Below are 15,060 nucleotides of genomic sequence, written 5' to 3'. Positions count from 1 at the left end.
CTCACCAGACGCCGGTACTCCGCGGAGGGGCGGGGCAAGAGAAGAACGCTGACCGCCGGATGACCGCCGGACTCGGGCGAGAGGCCTCGTGGCCTGGTCTGGCGTCTGCGCAGTCGGATTTCCTAGGAGACAGCAGACGAGAGAGTTAGTTCCACAGACAGACAGACAGACAGACAGACAGACAGACAGACAGACAGACAGACAGACAGACAGACAGACAGACAGACAGACAGACAGACAAATAAATACATACATCATTTTTTAAAAAAAAAAAAAAAAAAAAAAAAAAAGAGAAAAAGAGCGGGAAAACGCAACAGCGGGCGAAAAGGGAGGTAGAGACCTGGGAGAGAGGGTTCTTGTGTTCTTGTGTTCTTGGGTTCTTGGGTTCTTGGGTTCTTGGGTTCTTGGGTTCTTGGGTTCTTTTCTTCAACATTCAAAGAGATGTGCACCGTTCCTGGAGTCACTGCAATACCAGGTCGATGCGTGGAGCGGACGGAGCAAGCCCCTCTTCCGTCTCCCTGTTCCAAAAATCAGATTAATATATAGTCCTCGGGTAGAGGACGTATCAGATATTAAACTGATAAGAACAGATACTACACTTGATCTTAGCCAAAAGGCCGAGAAGCGATACCCCTCGACCGTACGGGGTCCGGCGTCCCCCCGGGCGACTCACCAGACGCCGGTACTCCGCGGAGGGGCGGGGCAAGAGAAGAACGCTGACCGCCGGATGACCGCCGGACTCGGGCGAGAGGCCTCGTGGCCTGGTCTGGCGTCTGCGCAGTCGGATTTCCTAGGAGACAGCAGACGAGAGAGTTAGTTCCACAGACAGACAGACAGACAGACAGACAGACAGACAGACAGACAGACAGACAGACAGACAGACAGACAGACAGACAGACAAATAAATACATACATCATTTTTTAAAAAAAAAAAAAAAAAAAAAAAAAAAGAGAAAAAGAGCGGGAAAACGCAACAGCGGGCGAAAAGGGAGGTAGAGACCTGGGAGAGAGGGTTCTTGTGTTCTTGTGTTCTTGGGTTCTTGGGTTCTTGGGTTCTTGGGTTCTTGGGTTCTTGGGTTCTTTTCTTCAACATTCAAAGAGATGTGCACCGTTCCTGGAGTCACTGCAATACCAGGTCGATGCGTGGAGCGGACGGAGCAAGCCCCTCTTCCGTCTCCCTGTTCCAAAAATCAGATTAATATATAGTCCTCGGGTAGAGGACGTATCAGATATTAAACTGATAAGAACAGATTTTTTTTTCTTTCGAAAAAAATTTATTGTCACATGGTTTCATTTAAAATACATTACATTGGTTTTTGGTTGTACATCATTTTTCCACTTGTTCTTACAGTTTTTCATTAATTTTTCATCACATGGCATTTGTTCAGTACATCACAGTTTCATGGCTTTCTTTTCCTCATACATTATAAATACATTCACAAAATTTTTTTTTTTTTTTTTATTTCTTTTTCACAGTTTCTTTCTTTTCACACACATAAATTCATTTTCAATAAAAGTCTTTTGTGTTAAAAGGTGTCTGTGTGTGTCTGTGCAAAAAGTTCATGTATTTAAAAGTCCATGTTGGTGTAAAAAAGGATGTTAAAAGTCCATGCTTCAAAGTGGTAAAACCAGTAAAATGTAGTAAAAGTCCAATTAAAATTGTCCCCGTCGTGCAGGACCAGGGTGAGCCACTATCAAGAGGCTCCACCCAGCTCCCCAGAAGAGCGAGGCAAGCGCGGATGCGCCCAGAGGAGGTCCTCCCCTCCGCCCGCTGCTCCGTCCCGTGGTGTTGGTTGTGGGGGTGCGTCGGCGGGAGCCAGTAGCCGTGGTGGGGGCTGGGACCTTCCTGCGTGTGACCCCGGCCCCCTCCGAATGGCGGCGTGCGGCGCCTCCTGCCGCGTAGCTGTAACCATCCGCCGTAACGCTGGCAGGGGCACCGACACACGCTTCCCCACCAGCAGGTTCCGGGAGGCCCACAATGCGGCTTTGATGCTGTTGAGGGTGAGCCAGAGCGCTGCGAAGTCGGCGGATGGGATGGTGGCGCCCTGGCCCACCCCGCTTGCCGCTAGCCGGTAGCTCAGCGCGGGGCCTCCCCCCGCTGGTAGGCTCGGGTGTAGCAGGGGGCCGGTATCGGCCCACAGGTCCCTCGCCTCCCTGCACTCCCAGAGCAGGTGCCTCACGGTCTCCGGGTGGCCGCAACCGGGCCGTGGGCAGGTGGCGGTCCGGGCCATGCCCCGGGAGTGCATCACGGCTCTGACCGGGAGGACCTCGTGGAGCGCCATCCACGCCAGATCCTTCAGCTTGTTCTGGAGAGCTGGGTGGGCTGCGTTCCGCCAAGCCTGCTGGGCCTCACTCGAAGTGAGGCCGGGAACGGGGCTCACTGTCTCCCGGTCCTGCACAAGGGAGACAAGAGATTTAGCATTCGTTAAAATTGTGACATCCTGCCCCTCCATGTCAAATTTGACTAAAAACTTTTTGATAAAACCATATTGCGGGGGCAGGTTAAAAGCAGTTGGACGTCTAAGATCTTGGGTTAAAATCCGGAGCTTTCTCAGGTACGACCCCATCCAGAAGCGGGCTAGGGCCGCGGTCTTGTTGTCCCTGGATGGGGCCGTCGCGTAACGGATGTGGAGGGCGGTGAAATGAGCTCCTAAAAACAGGTGGGGGTCTGGGAGGGCTTTTCCTCCATTCTCCTTCCTCTTCTTCACTGTTTCTCTTTTCAGCCTCTCCCACTTGGACCCCCACATGAAATAAAACACCGCTCTCTCCACACCTACGAGAAAGCTCCTGGGGGGACTAAAAACAGAGGACAACAATAAAAACAGGGGTAAAATCACGGCTTTAAAAATTAAAACCTTGCCTTCCATTGTCAGTCCTCTAAGTCCCCAGAACCCCAGTCGCTGTCTAACTTTCCCTAGCACGTCAGTCCAGTTCCCACGTCCACCACCCTCTTCGTCAAATTTAATACCTAAAATCTTGATGTCTTTTTGTTTAAAATTGACTGCCAAATTTAGTCGCACGTCACCCCACGGCCCAAAGAGCTGGGCCTCGGACTTGCTCCTGTTGAGCTTGGCGCCCGAGGCCCTTCCGTACCAGTCAGTCAAGTCGAGTGCTCTTTGGGCCGATAAAACGTCAGTGAGTAGAAGGGTCACGTCGTCCATGTAGAGAGCACAAGTCGCCGTCAGTCCACCTGGCAAGTCAAGTCCTGATCCTGATAAGAACAGATACTACACTTGATCTTAGCCAAAAGGCCGAGAAGCGATACCCCTCGACCGTACGGGGTCCGGCGTCCCCCCGGGCGACTCACCAGACGCCGGTACTCCGCGGAGGGGCGGGGCAAGAGAAGAACGCTGACCGCCGGATGACCGCCGGACTCGGGCGAGAGGCCTCGTGGCCTGGTCTGGCGTCTGCGCAGTCGGATTTCCTAGGAGACAGCAGACGAGAGAGTTAGTTCCACAGACAGACAGACAGACAGACAGACAGACAGACAGACAGACAGACAGACAGACAGACAGACAGACAGACAGACAGACAGACAGACAAATAAATACATACATCATTTTTTAAAAAAAAAAAAAAAAAAAAAAAAAAAGAGAAAAAGAGCGGGAAAACGCAACAGCGGGCGAAAAGGGAGGTAGAGACCTGGGAGAGAGGGTTCTTGTGTTCTTGTGTTCTTGGGTTCTTGGGTTCTTGGGTTCTTGGGTTCTTGGGTTCTTGGGTTCTTTTCTTCAACATTCAAAGAGATGTGCACCGTTCCTGGAGTCACTGCAATACCAGGTCGATGCGTGGAGCGGACGGAGCAAGCCCCTCTTCCGTCTCCCTGTTCCAAAAATCAGATTAATATATAGTCCTCGGGTAGAGGACGTATCAGATATTAAACTGATAAGAACAGATACTACACTTGATCTTAGCCAAAAGGCCGAGAAGCGATACCCCTCGACCGTACGGGGTCCGGCGTCCCCCCGGGCGACTCACCAGACGCCGGTACTCCGCGGAGGGGCGGGGCAAGAGAAGAACGCTGACCGCCGGATGACCGCCGGACTCGGGCGAGAGGCCTCGTGGCCTGGTCTGGCGTCTGCGCAGTCGGATTTCCTAGGAGACAGCAGACGAGAGAGTTAGTTCCACAGACAGACAGACAGACAGACAGACAGACAGACAGACAGACAGACAGACAGACAGACAGACAGACAGACAGACAGACAGACAGACAAATAAATACATACATCATTTTTTAAAAAAAAAAAAAAAAAAAAAAAAAAAGAGAAAAAGAGCGGGAAAACGCAACAGCGGGCGAAAAGGGAGGTAGAGACCTGGGAGAGAGGGTTCTTGTGTTCTTGTGTTCTTGGGTTCTTGGGTTCTTGGGTTCTTGGGTTCTTGGGTTCTTGGGTTCTTTTCTTCAACATTCAAAGAGATGTGCACCGTTCCTGGAGTCACTGCAATACCAGGTCGATGCGTGGAGCGGACGGAGCAAGCCCCTCTTCCGTCTCCCTGTTCCAAAAATCAGATTAATATATAGTCCTCGGGTAGAGGACGTATCAGATATTAAACTGATAAGAACAGATACTACACTTGATCTTAGCCAAAAGGCCGAGAAGCGATACCCCTCGACCGTACGGGGTCCGGCGTCCCCCCGGGCGACTCACCAGACGCCGGTACTCCGCGGAGGGGCGGGGCAAGAGAAGAACGCTGACCGCCGGATGACCGCCGGACTCGGGCGAGAGGCCTCGTGGCCTGGTCTGGCGTCTGCGCAGTCGGATTTCCTAGGAGACAGCAGACGAGAGAGTTAGTTCCACAGACAGACAGACAGACAGACAGACAGACAGACAGACAGACAGACAGACAGACAGACAGACAGACAGACAGACAGACAGACAGACAGACAGACAAATAAATACATACATCATTTTTTAAAAAAAAAAAAAAAAAAAAAAAAAAAGAGAAAAAGAGCGGGAAAACGCAACAGCGGGCGAAAAGGGAGGTAGAGACCTGGGAGAGAGGGTTCTTGTGTTCTTGTGTTCTTGGGTTCTTGGGTTCTTGGGTTCTTGGGTTCTTGGGTTCTTGGGTTCTTTTCTTCAACATTCAAAGAGATGTGCACCGTTCCTGGAGTCACTGCAATACCAGGTCGATGCGTGGAGCGGACGGAGCAAGCCCCTCTTCCGTCTCCCTGTTCCAAAAATCAGATTAATATATAGTCCTCGGGTAGAGGACGTATCAGATATTAAACTGATAAGAACAGATACTACACTTGATCTTAGCCAAAAGGCCGAGAAGCGATACCCCTCGACCGTACGGGGTCCGGCGTCCCCCCGGGCGACTCACCAGACGCCGGTACTCCGCGGAGGGGCGGGGCAAGAGAAGAACGCTGACCGCCGGATGACCGCCGGACTCGGGCGAGAGGCCTCGTGGCCTGGTCTGGCGTCTGCGCAGTCGGATTTCCTAGGAGACAGCAGACGAGAGAGTTAGTTCCACAGACAGACAGACAGACAGACAGACAGACAGACAGACAGACAGACAGACAGACAGACAGACAGACAGACAGACAGACAGACAAATAAATACATACATCATTTTTTAAAAAAAAAAAAAAAAAAAAAAAAAAAGAGAAAAAGAGCGGGAAAACGCAACAGCGGGCGAAAAGGGAGGTAGAGACCTGGGAGAGAGGGTTCTTGTGTTCTTGTGTTCTTGGGTTCTTGGGTTCTTGGGTTCTTGGGTTCTTGGGTTCTTGGGTTCTTTTCTTCAACATTCAAAGAGATGTGCACCGTTCCTGGAGTCACTGCAATACCAGGTCGATGCGTGGAGCGGACGGAGCAAGCCCCTCTTCCGTCTCCCTGTTCCAAAAATCAGATTAATATATAGTCCTCGGGTAGAGGACGTATCAGATATTAAACTGATAAGAACAGATACTACACTTGATCTTAGCCAAAAGGCCGAGAAGCGATACCCCTCGACCGTACGGGGTCCGGCGTCCCCCCGGGCGACTCACCAGACGCCGGTACTCCGCGGAGGGGCGGGGCAAGAGAAGAACGCTGACCGCCGGATGACCGCCGGACTCGGGCGAGAGGCCTCGTGGCCTGGTCTGGCGTCTGCGCAGTCGGATTTCCTAGGAGACAGCAGACGAGAGAGTTAGTTCCACAGACAGACAGACAGACAGACAGACAGACAGACAGACAGACAGACAGACAGACAGACAGACAGACAGACAGACAGACAGACAGACAGACAAATAAATACATACATCATTTTTTAAAAAAAAAAAAAAAAAAAAAAAAAAAGAGAAAAAGAGCGGGAAAACGCAACAGCGGGCGAAAAGGGAGGTAGAGACCTGGGAGAGAGGGTTCTTGTGTTCTTGTGTTCTTGGGTTCTTGGGTTCTTGGGTTCTTGGGTTCTTGGGTTCTTGGGTTCTTTTCTTCAACATTCAAAGAGATGTGCACCGTTCCTGGAGTCACTGCAATACCAGGTCGATGCGTGGAGCGGACGGAGCAAGCCCCTCTTCCGTCTCCCTGTTCCAAAAATCAGATTAATATATAGTCCTCGGGTAGAGGACGTATCAGATATTAAACTGATAAGAACAGATACTACACTTGATCTTAGCCAAAAGGCCGAGAAGCGATACCCCTCGACCGTACGGGGTCCGGCGTCCCCCCGGGCGACTCACCAGACGCCGGTACTCCGCGGAGGGGCGGGGCAAGAGAAGAACGCTGACCGCCGGATGACCGCCGGACTCGGGCGAGAGGCCTCGTGGCCTGGTCTGGCGTCTGCGCAGTCGGATTTCCTAGGAGACAGCAGACGAGAGAGTTAGTTCCACAGACAGACAGACAGACAGACAGACAGACAGACAGACAGACAGACAGACAGACAGACAGACAGACAGACAGACAGACAGACAGACAAATAAATACATACATCATTTTTTAAAAAAAAAAAAAAAAAAAAAAAAAAAGAGAAAAAGAGCGGGAAAACGCAACAGCGGGCGAAAAGGGAGGTAGAGACCTGGGAGAGAGGGTTCTTGTGTTCTTGTGTTCTTGGGTTCTTGGGTTCTTGGGTTCTTGGGTTCTTGGGTTCTTGGGTTCTTTTCTTCAACATTCAAAGAGATGTGCACCGTTCCTGGAGTCACTGCAATACCAGGTCGATGCGTGGAGCGGACGGAGCAAGCCCCTCTTCCGTCTCCCTGTTCCAAAAATCAGATTAATATATAGTCCTCGGGTAGAGGACGTATCAGATATTAAACTGATAAGAACAGATACTACACTTGATCTTAGCCAAAAGGCCGAGAAGCGATACCCCTCGACCGTACGGGGTCCGGCGTCCCCCCGGGCGACTCACCAGACGCCGGTACTCCGCGGAGGGGCGGGGCAAGAGAAGAACGCTGACCGCCGGATGACCGCCGGACTCGGGCGAGAGGCCTCGTGGCCTGGTCTGGCGTCTGCGCAGTCGGATTTCCTAGGAGACAGCAGACGAGAGAGTTAGTTCCACAGACAGACAGACAGACAGACAGACAGACAGACAGACAGACAGACAGACAGACAGACAGACAGACAGACAGACAGACAGACAGACAAATAAATACATACATCATTTTTTAAAAAAAAAAAAAAAAAAAAAAAAAAAGAGAAAAAGAGCGGGAAAACGCAACAGCGGGCGAAAAGGGAGGTAGAGACCTGGGAGAGAGGGTTCTTGTGTTCTTGTGTTCTTGGGTTCTTGGGTTCTTGGGTTCTTGGGTTCTTGGGTTCTTGGGTTCTTTTCTTCAACATTCAAAGAGATGTGCACCGTTCCTGGAGTCACTGCAATACCAGGTCGATGCGTGGAGCGGACGGAGCAAGCCCCTCTTCCGTCTCCCTGTTCCAAAAATCAGATTAATATATAGTCCTCGGGTAGAGGACGTATCAGATATTAAACTGATAAGAACAGATACTACACTTGATCTTAGCCAAAAGGCCGAGAAGCGATACCCCTCGACCGTACGGGGTCCGGCGTCCCCCCGGGCGACTCACCAGACGCCGGTACTCCGCGGAGGGGCGGGGCAAGAGAAGAACGCTGACCGCCGGATGACCGCCGGACTCGGGCGAGAGGCCTCGTGGCCTGGTCTGGCGTCTGCGCAGTCGGATTTCCTAGGAGACAGCAGACGAGAGAGTTAGTTCCACAGACAGACAGACAGACAGACAGACAGACAGACAGACAGACAGACAGACAGACAGACAGACAGACAGACAGACAGACAGACAGACAAATAAATACATACATCATTTTTTAAAAAAAAAAAAAAAAAAAAAAAAAAAGAGAAAAAGAGCGGGAAAACGCAACAGCGGGCGAAAAGGGAGGTAGAGACCTGGGAGAGAGGGTTCTTGTGTTCTTGTGTTCTTGGGTTCTTGGGTTCTTGGGTTCTTGGGTTCTTGGGTTCTTGGGTTCTTTTCTTCAACATTCAAAGAGATGTGCACCGTTCCTGGAGTCACTGCAATACCAGGTCGATGCGTGGAGCGGACGGAGCAAGCCCCTCTTCCGTCTCCCTGTTCCAAAAATCAGATTAATATATAGTCCTCGGGTAGAGGACGTATCAGATATTAAACTGATAAGAACAGATACTACACTTGATCTTAGCCAAAAGGCCGAGAAGCGATACCCCTCGACCGTACGGGGTCCGGCGTCCCCCCGGGCGACTCACCAGACGCCGGTACTCCGCGGAGGGGCGGGGCAAGAGAAGAACGCTGACCGCCGGATGACCGCCGGACTCGGGCGAGAGGCCTCGTGGCCTGGTCTGGCGTCTGCGCAGTCGGATTTCCTAGGAGACAGCAGACGAGAGAGTTAGTTCCACAGACAGACAGACAGACAGACAGACAGACAGACAGACAGACAGACAGACAGACAGACAGACAGACAGACAGACAGACAGACAGACAAATAAATACATACATCATTTTTTAAAAAAAAAAAAAAAAAAAAAAAAAAAGAGAAAAAGAGCGGGAAAACGCAACAGCGGGCGAAAAGGGAGGTAGAGACCTGGGAGAGAGGGTTCTTGTGTTCTTGTGTTCTTGGGTTCTTGGGTTCTTGGGTTCTTGGGTTCTTGGGTTCTTGGGTTCTTTTCTTCAACATTCAAAGAGATGTGCACCGTTCCTGGAGTCACTGCAATACCAGGTCGATGCGTGGAGCGGACGGAGCAAGCCCCTCTTCCGTCTCCCTGTTCCAAAAATCAGATTAATATATAGTCCTCGGGTAGAGGACGTATCAGATATTAAACTGATAAGAACAGATACTACACTTGATCTTAGCCAAAAGGCCGAGAAGCGATACCCCTCGACCGTACGGGGTCCGGCGTCCCCCCGGGCGACTCACCAGACGCCGGTACTCCGCGGAGGGGCGGGGCAAGAGAAGAACGCTGACCGCCGGATGACCGCCGGACTCGGGCGAGAGGCCTCGTGGCCTGGTCTGGCGTCTGCGCAGTCGGATTTCCTAGGAGACAGCAGACGAGAGAGTTAGTTCCACAGACAGACAGACAGACAGACAGACAGACAGACAGACAGACAGACAGACAGACAGACAGACAGACAGACAGACAGACAGACAGACAAATAAATACATACATCATTTTTTAAAAAAAAAAAAAAAAAAAAAAAAAAAGAGAAAAAGAGCGGGAAAACGCAACAGCGGGCGAAAAGGGAGGTAGAGACCTGGGAGAGAGGGTTCTTGTGTTCTTGTGTTCTTGGGTTCTTGGGTTCTTGGGTTCTTGGGTTCTTGGGTTCTTGGGTTCTTTTCTTCAACATTCAAAGAGATGTGCACCGTTCCTGGAGTCACTGCAATACCAGGTCGATGCGTGGAGCGGACGGAGCAAGCCCCTCTTCCGTCTCCCTGTTCCAAAAATCAGATTAATATATAGTCCTCGGGTAGAGGACGTATCAGATATTAAACTGATAAGAACAGATACTACACTTGATCTTAGCCAAAAGGCCGAGAAGCGATACCCCTCGACCGTACGGGGTCCGGCGTCCCCCCGGGCGACTCACCAGACGCCGGTACTCCGCGGAGGGGCGGGGCAAGAGAAGAACGCTGACCGCCGGATGACCGCCGGACTCGGGCGAGAGGCCTCGTGGCCTGGTCTGGCGTCTGCGCAGTCGGATTTCCTAGGAGACAGCAGACGAGAGAGTTAGTTCCACAGACAGACAGACAGACAGACAGACAGACAGACAGACAGACAGACAGACAGACAGACAGACAGACAGACAGACAGACAGACAGACAAATAAATACATACATCATTTTTTAAAAAAAAAAAAAAAAAAAAAAAAAAAGAGAAAAAGAGCGGGAAAACGCAACAGCGGGCGAAAAGGGAGGTAGAGACCTGGGAGAGAGGGTTCTTGTGTTCTTGTGTTCTTGGGTTCTTGGGTTCTTGGGTTCTTGGGTTCTTGGGTTCTTGGGTTCTTTTCTTCAACATTCAAAGAGATGTGCACCGTTCCTGGAGTCACTGCAATACCAGGTCGATGCGTGGAGCGGACGGAGCAAGCCCCTCTTCCGTCTCCCTGTTCCAAAAATCAGATTAATATATAGTCCTCGGGTAGAGGACGTATCAGATATTAAACTGATAAGAACAGATACTACACTTGATCTTAGCCAAAAGGCCGAGAAGCGATACCCCTCGACCGTACGGGGTCCGGCGTCCCCCCGGGCGACTCACCAGACGCCGGTACTCCGCGGAGGGGCGGGGCAAGAGAAGAACGCTGACCGCCGGATGACCGCCGGACTCGGGCGAGAGGCCTCGTGGCCTGGTCTGGCGTCTGCGCAGTCGGATTTCCTAGGAGACAGCAGACGAGAGAGTTAGTTCCACAGACAGACAGACAGACAGACAGACAGACAGACAGACAGACAGACAGACAGACAGACAGACAGACAGACAGACAGACAGACAGACAAATAAATACATACATCATTTTTTAAAAAAAAAAAAAAAAAAAAAAAAAAAGAGAAAAAGAGCGGGAAAACGCAACAGCGGGCGAAAAGGGAGGTAGAGACCTGGGAGAGAGGGTTCTTGTGTTCTTGTGTTCTTGGGTTCTTGGGTTCTTGGGTTCTTGGGTTCTTGGGTTCTTGGGTTCTTTTCTTCAACATTCAAAGAGATGTGCACCGTTCCTGGAGTCACTGCAATACCAGGTCGATGCGTGGAGCGGACGGAGCAAGCCCCTCTTCCGTCTCCCTGTTCCAAAAATCAGATTAATATATAGTCCTCGGGTAGAGGACGTATCAGATATTAAACTGATAAGAACAGATACTACACTTGATCTTAGCCAAAAGGCCGAGAAGCGATACCCCTCGACCGTACGGGGTCCGGCGTCCCCCCGGGCGACTCACCAGACGCCGGTACTCCGCGGAGGGGCGGGGCAAGAGAAGAACGCTGACCGCCGGATGACCGCCGGACTCGGGCGAGAGGCCTCGTGGCCTGGTCTGGCGTCTGCGCAGTCGGATTTCCTAGGAGACAGCAGACGAGAGAGTTAGTTCCACAGACAGACAGACAGACAGACAGACAGACAGACAGACAGACAGACAGACAGACAGACAGACAGACAGACAGACAGACAGACAGACAAATAAATACATACATCATTTTTTAAAAAAAAAAAAAAAAAAAAAAAAAAAGAGAAAAAGAGCGGGAAAACGCAACAGCGGGCGAAAAGGGAGGTAGAGACCTGGGAGAGAGGGTTCTTGTGTTCTTGTGTTCTTGGGTTCTTGGGTTCTTGGGTTCTTGGGTTCTTGGGTTCTTGGGTTCTTTTCTTCAACATTCAAAGAGATGTGCACCGTTCCTGGAGTCACTGCAATACCAGGTCGATGCGTGGAGCGGACGGAGCAAGCCCCTCTTCCGTCTCCCTGTTCCAAAAATCAGATTAATATATAGTCCTCGGGTAGAGGACGTATCAGATATTAAACTGATAAGAACAGATACTACACTTGATCTTAGCCAAAAGGCCGAGAAGCGATACCCCTCGACCGTACGGGGTCCGGCGTCCCCCCGGGCGACTCACCAGACGCCGGTACTCCGCGGAGGGGCGGGGCAAGAGAAGAACGCTGACCGCCGGATGACCGCCGGACTCGGGCGAGAGGCCTCGTGGCCTGGTCTGGCGTCTGCGCAGTCGGATTTCCTAGGAGACAGCAGACGAGAGAGTTAGTTCCACAGACAGACAGACAGACAGACAGACAGACAGACAGACAGACAGACAGACAGACAGACAGACAGACAGACAGACAGACAGACAGACAAATAAATACATACATCATTTTTTAAAAAAAAAAAAAAAAAAAAAAAAAAAGAGAAAAAGAGCGGGAAAACGCAACAGCGGGCGAAAAGGGAGGTAGAGACCTGGGAGAGAGGGTTCTTGTGTTCTTGTGTTCTTGGGTTCTTGGGTTCTTGGGTTCTTGGGTTCTTGGGTTCTTGGGTTCTTTTCTTCAACATTCAAAGAGATGTGCACCGTTCCTGGAGTCACTGCAATACCAGGTCGATGCGTGGAGCGGACGGAGCAAGCCCCTCTTCCGTCTCCCTGTTCCAAAAATCAGATTAATATATAGTCCTCGGGTAGAGGACGTATCAGATATTAAACTGATAAGAACAGATACTACACTTGATCTTAGCCAAAAGGCCGAGAAGCGATACCCCTCGACCGTACGGGGTCCGGCGTCCCCCCGGGCGACTCACCAGACGCCGGTACTCCGCGGAGGGGCGGGGCAAGAGAAGAACGCTGACCGCCGGATGACCGCCGGACTCGGGCGAGAGGCCTCGTGGCCTGGTCTGGCGTCTGCGCAGTCGGATTTCCTAGGAGACAGCAGACGAGAGAGTTAGTTCCACAGACAGACAGACAGACAGACAGACAGACAGACAGACAGACAGACAGACAGACAGACAGACAGACAGACAGACAGACAGACAGACAAATAAATACATACATCATTTTTTAAAAAAAAAAAAAAAAAAAAAAAAAAGAGAAAAAGAGCGGGAAAACGCAACAGCGGGCGAAAAGGGAGGTAGAGACCTGGGAGAGAGGGTTCTTGTGTTCTTGTGTTCTTGGGTTCTTGGGTTCTTGGGTTCTTGGGTTCTTGGGTTCTTGGGTTCTTTTCTTCAACATTCAAAGAGATGTGCACCGTTCCTGGAGTCACTGCAATACCAGGTCGATGCGTGGAGCGGACGGAGCAAGCCCCTCTTCCGTCTCCCTGTTCCAAAAATCAGATTAATATATAGTCCTCGGGTAGAGGACGTATCAGATATTAAACTGATAAGAACAGATACTACACTTGATCTTAGCCAAAAGGCCGAGAAGCGATACCCCTCGACCGTACGGGGTCCGGCGTCCCCCCGGGCGACTCACCAGACGCCGGTACTCCGCGGAGGGGCGGGGCAAGAGAAGAACGCTGACCGCCGGATGACCGCCGGACTCGGGCGAGAGGCCTCGTGGCCTGGTCTGGCGTCTGCGCAGTCGGATTTCCTAGGAGACAGCAGACGAGAGAGTTAGTTCCACAGACAGACAGACAGACAGACAGACAGACAGACAGACAGACAGACAGACAGACAGACAGACAGACAGACAGACAGACAGACAGACAAATAAATACATACATCATTTTTTAAAAAAAAAAAAAAAAAAAAAAAAAAAGAGAAAAAGAGCGGGAAAACGCAACAGCGGGCGAAAAGGGAGGTAGAGACCTGGGAGAGAGGGTTCTTGTGTTCTTGTGTTCTTGGGTTCTTGGGTTCTTGGGTTCTTGGGTTCTTGGGTTCTTGGGTTCTTTTCTTCAACATTCAAAGAGATGTGCACCGTTCCTGGAGTCACTGCAATACCAGGTCGATGCGTGGAGCGGACGGAGCAAGCCCCTCTTCCGTCTCCCTGTTCCAAAAATCAGATTAATATATAGTCCTCGGGTAGAGGACGTATCAGATATTAAACTGATAAGAACAGATACTACACTTGATCTTAGCCAAAAGGCCGAGAAGCGATACCCCTCGACCGTACGGGGTCCGGCGTCCCCCCGGGCGACTCACCAGACGCCGGTACTCCGCGGAGGGGCGGGGCAAGAGAAGAACGCTGACCGCCGGATGACCGCCGGACTCGGGCGAGAGGCCTCGTGGCCTGGTCTGGCGTCTGCGCAGTCGGATTTCCTAGGAGACAGCAGACGAGAGAGTTAGTTCCACAGACAGACAGACAGACAGACAGACAGACAGACAGACAGACAGACAGACAGACAGACAGACAGACAGACAGACAGACAGACAGACAAATAAATACATACATCATTTTTTAAAAAAAAAAAAAAAAAAAAAAAAAAAGAGAAAAAGAGCGGGAAAACGCAACAGCGGGCGAAAAGGGAGGTAGAGACCTGGGAGAGAGGGTTCTTGTGTTCTTGTGTTCTTGGGTTCTTGGGTTCTTGGGTTCTTGGGTTCTTGGGTTCTTGGGTTCTTTTCTTCAACATTCAAAGAGATGTGCACCGTTCCTGGAGTCACTGCAATACCAGGTCGATGCGTGGAGCGGACGGAGCAAGCCCCTCTTCCGTCTCCCTGTTCCAAAAATCAGATTAATATATAGTCCTCGGGTAGAGGACGTATCAGATATTAAACTGATAAGAACAGATACTACACTTGATCTTAGCCAAAAGGCCGAGAAGCGATACCCCTCGACCGTACGGGGTCCGGCGTCCCCCCGGGCGACTCACCAGACGCCGGTACTCCGCGGAGGGGCGGGGCAAGAGAAGAACGCTGACCGCCGGATGACCGCCGGACTCGGGCGAGAGGCCTCGTGGCCTGGTCTGGCGTCTGCGCAGTCGGATTTCCTAGGAGACAGCAGACGAGAGAGTTAGTTCCACAGACAGACAGACAGACAGACAGACAGACAGACAGACAGACAGACAGACAGACAGACAGACAGACAGACAGACAGACAGACAGACAAATAAATACATACATCATTTTTTAAAAAAAAAAAAAAAAAAAAAAAAAAAGAGAAAAAGAGCGGGAAAACGCAACAGCGGGCGAAAAGGGAGGTAGAGACCTGGGAGAGAGGGTTCTTGTGTTCTTGTGTTCTTGGGTTCTTGGGTTCTTGGGTT

At 51.1% G+C, this 15,060-nt stretch overlaps 18 non-coding genes and 2 pseudogenes across 18 annotated transcripts; all 20 read right to left on the bottom strand.

Annotated features, from left to right (window-relative positions):
* Positions 1 to 438: 438 nt before the first annotated feature.
* LOC134075512 (U2 spliceosomal RNA) lies at positions 439 to 629 on the bottom strand. The gene has a single exon (XR_009938257.1). It is a non-coding gene; the product is annotated as a U2 spliceosomal RNA (small nuclear RNA).
* A 469-nt stretch (positions 630 to 1,098) lies between these two features.
* LOC134075730 (U2 spliceosomal RNA) lies at positions 1,099 to 1,278 on the bottom strand (annotated as a pseudogene).
* Positions 1,279 to 3,142: 1,864 nt separating this feature from the next.
* LOC134075741 (U2 spliceosomal RNA) lies at positions 3,143 to 3,263 on the bottom strand (annotated as a pseudogene).
* Positions 3,264 to 3,740: 477 nt separating this feature from the next.
* LOC134075511 (U2 spliceosomal RNA) lies at positions 3,741 to 3,931 on the bottom strand. Its single transcript, XR_009938256.1, has one exon. It is a non-coding gene; the product is annotated as a U2 spliceosomal RNA (small nuclear RNA).
* A 477-nt stretch (positions 3,932 to 4,408) lies between these two features.
* Positions 4,409 to 4,599, bottom strand: LOC134075510 (U2 spliceosomal RNA). Its single transcript, XR_009938255.1, has one exon. It is a non-coding gene; the product is annotated as a U2 spliceosomal RNA (small nuclear RNA).
* Positions 4,600 to 5,084: 485 nt separating this feature from the next.
* On the bottom strand, positions 5,085 to 5,275 carry LOC134075509 (U2 spliceosomal RNA). Its single transcript, XR_009938254.1, has one exon. It is a non-coding gene; the product is annotated as a U2 spliceosomal RNA (small nuclear RNA).
* Positions 5,276 to 5,748: 473 nt separating this feature from the next.
* On the bottom strand, positions 5,749 to 5,939 carry LOC134075508 (U2 spliceosomal RNA). Its single transcript, XR_009938253.1, has one exon. It is a non-coding gene; the product is annotated as a U2 spliceosomal RNA (small nuclear RNA).
* Positions 5,940 to 6,420: 481 nt separating this feature from the next.
* On the bottom strand, positions 6,421 to 6,611 carry LOC134075507 (U2 spliceosomal RNA). Its single transcript, XR_009938252.1, has one exon. It is a non-coding gene; the product is annotated as a U2 spliceosomal RNA (small nuclear RNA).
* A 477-nt stretch (positions 6,612 to 7,088) lies between these two features.
* Positions 7,089 to 7,279, bottom strand: LOC134075506 (U2 spliceosomal RNA). Its single transcript, XR_009938251.1, has one exon. It is a non-coding gene; the product is annotated as a U2 spliceosomal RNA (small nuclear RNA).
* A 477-nt stretch (positions 7,280 to 7,756) lies between these two features.
* On the bottom strand, positions 7,757 to 7,947 carry LOC134075505 (U2 spliceosomal RNA). The gene has a single exon (XR_009938250.1). It is a non-coding gene; the product is annotated as a U2 spliceosomal RNA (small nuclear RNA).
* Positions 7,948 to 8,424: 477 nt separating this feature from the next.
* Positions 8,425 to 8,615, bottom strand: LOC134075504 (U2 spliceosomal RNA). Its single transcript, XR_009938249.1, has one exon. It is a non-coding gene; the product is annotated as a U2 spliceosomal RNA (small nuclear RNA).
* A 477-nt stretch (positions 8,616 to 9,092) lies between these two features.
* LOC134075503 (U2 spliceosomal RNA) lies at positions 9,093 to 9,283 on the bottom strand. Its single transcript, XR_009938248.1, has one exon. It is a non-coding gene; the product is annotated as a U2 spliceosomal RNA (small nuclear RNA).
* Positions 9,284 to 9,760: 477 nt separating this feature from the next.
* LOC134075501 (U2 spliceosomal RNA) lies at positions 9,761 to 9,951 on the bottom strand. The gene has a single exon (XR_009938246.1). It is a non-coding gene; the product is annotated as a U2 spliceosomal RNA (small nuclear RNA).
* Positions 9,952 to 10,428: 477 nt separating this feature from the next.
* LOC134075500 (U2 spliceosomal RNA) lies at positions 10,429 to 10,619 on the bottom strand. The gene has a single exon (XR_009938245.1). It is a non-coding gene; the product is annotated as a U2 spliceosomal RNA (small nuclear RNA).
* Positions 10,620 to 11,096: 477 nt separating this feature from the next.
* Positions 11,097 to 11,287, bottom strand: LOC134075499 (U2 spliceosomal RNA). Its single transcript, XR_009938244.1, has one exon. It is a non-coding gene; the product is annotated as a U2 spliceosomal RNA (small nuclear RNA).
* Positions 11,288 to 11,764: 477 nt separating this feature from the next.
* LOC134075498 (U2 spliceosomal RNA) lies at positions 11,765 to 11,955 on the bottom strand. Its single transcript, XR_009938243.1, has one exon. It is a non-coding gene; the product is annotated as a U2 spliceosomal RNA (small nuclear RNA).
* A 477-nt stretch (positions 11,956 to 12,432) lies between these two features.
* LOC134075496 (U2 spliceosomal RNA) lies at positions 12,433 to 12,623 on the bottom strand. The gene has a single exon (XR_009938242.1). It is a non-coding gene; the product is annotated as a U2 spliceosomal RNA (small nuclear RNA).
* Positions 12,624 to 13,099: 476 nt separating this feature from the next.
* Positions 13,100 to 13,290, bottom strand: LOC134075495 (U2 spliceosomal RNA). The gene has a single exon (XR_009938241.1). It is a non-coding gene; the product is annotated as a U2 spliceosomal RNA (small nuclear RNA).
* Positions 13,291 to 13,767: 477 nt separating this feature from the next.
* Positions 13,768 to 13,958, bottom strand: LOC134075494 (U2 spliceosomal RNA). Its single transcript, XR_009938240.1, has one exon. It is a non-coding gene; the product is annotated as a U2 spliceosomal RNA (small nuclear RNA).
* Positions 13,959 to 14,435: 477 nt separating this feature from the next.
* LOC134075493 (U2 spliceosomal RNA) lies at positions 14,436 to 14,626 on the bottom strand. The gene has a single exon (XR_009938239.1). It is a non-coding gene; the product is annotated as a U2 spliceosomal RNA (small nuclear RNA).
* Between the last annotated feature and the right edge of the window lie 434 nt (positions 14,627 to 15,060).

This window comes from Sardina pilchardus, chromosome 2 (assembly GCF_963854185.1).
Source record: "Sardina pilchardus chromosome 2, fSarPil1.1, whole genome shotgun sequence".
Classification (NCBI taxonomy): Eukaryota; Metazoa; Chordata; class Actinopteri; order Clupeiformes; family Clupeidae; genus Sardina; species Sardina pilchardus.
This window is presented reverse-complemented; position numbering and strand designations above follow the sequence as displayed.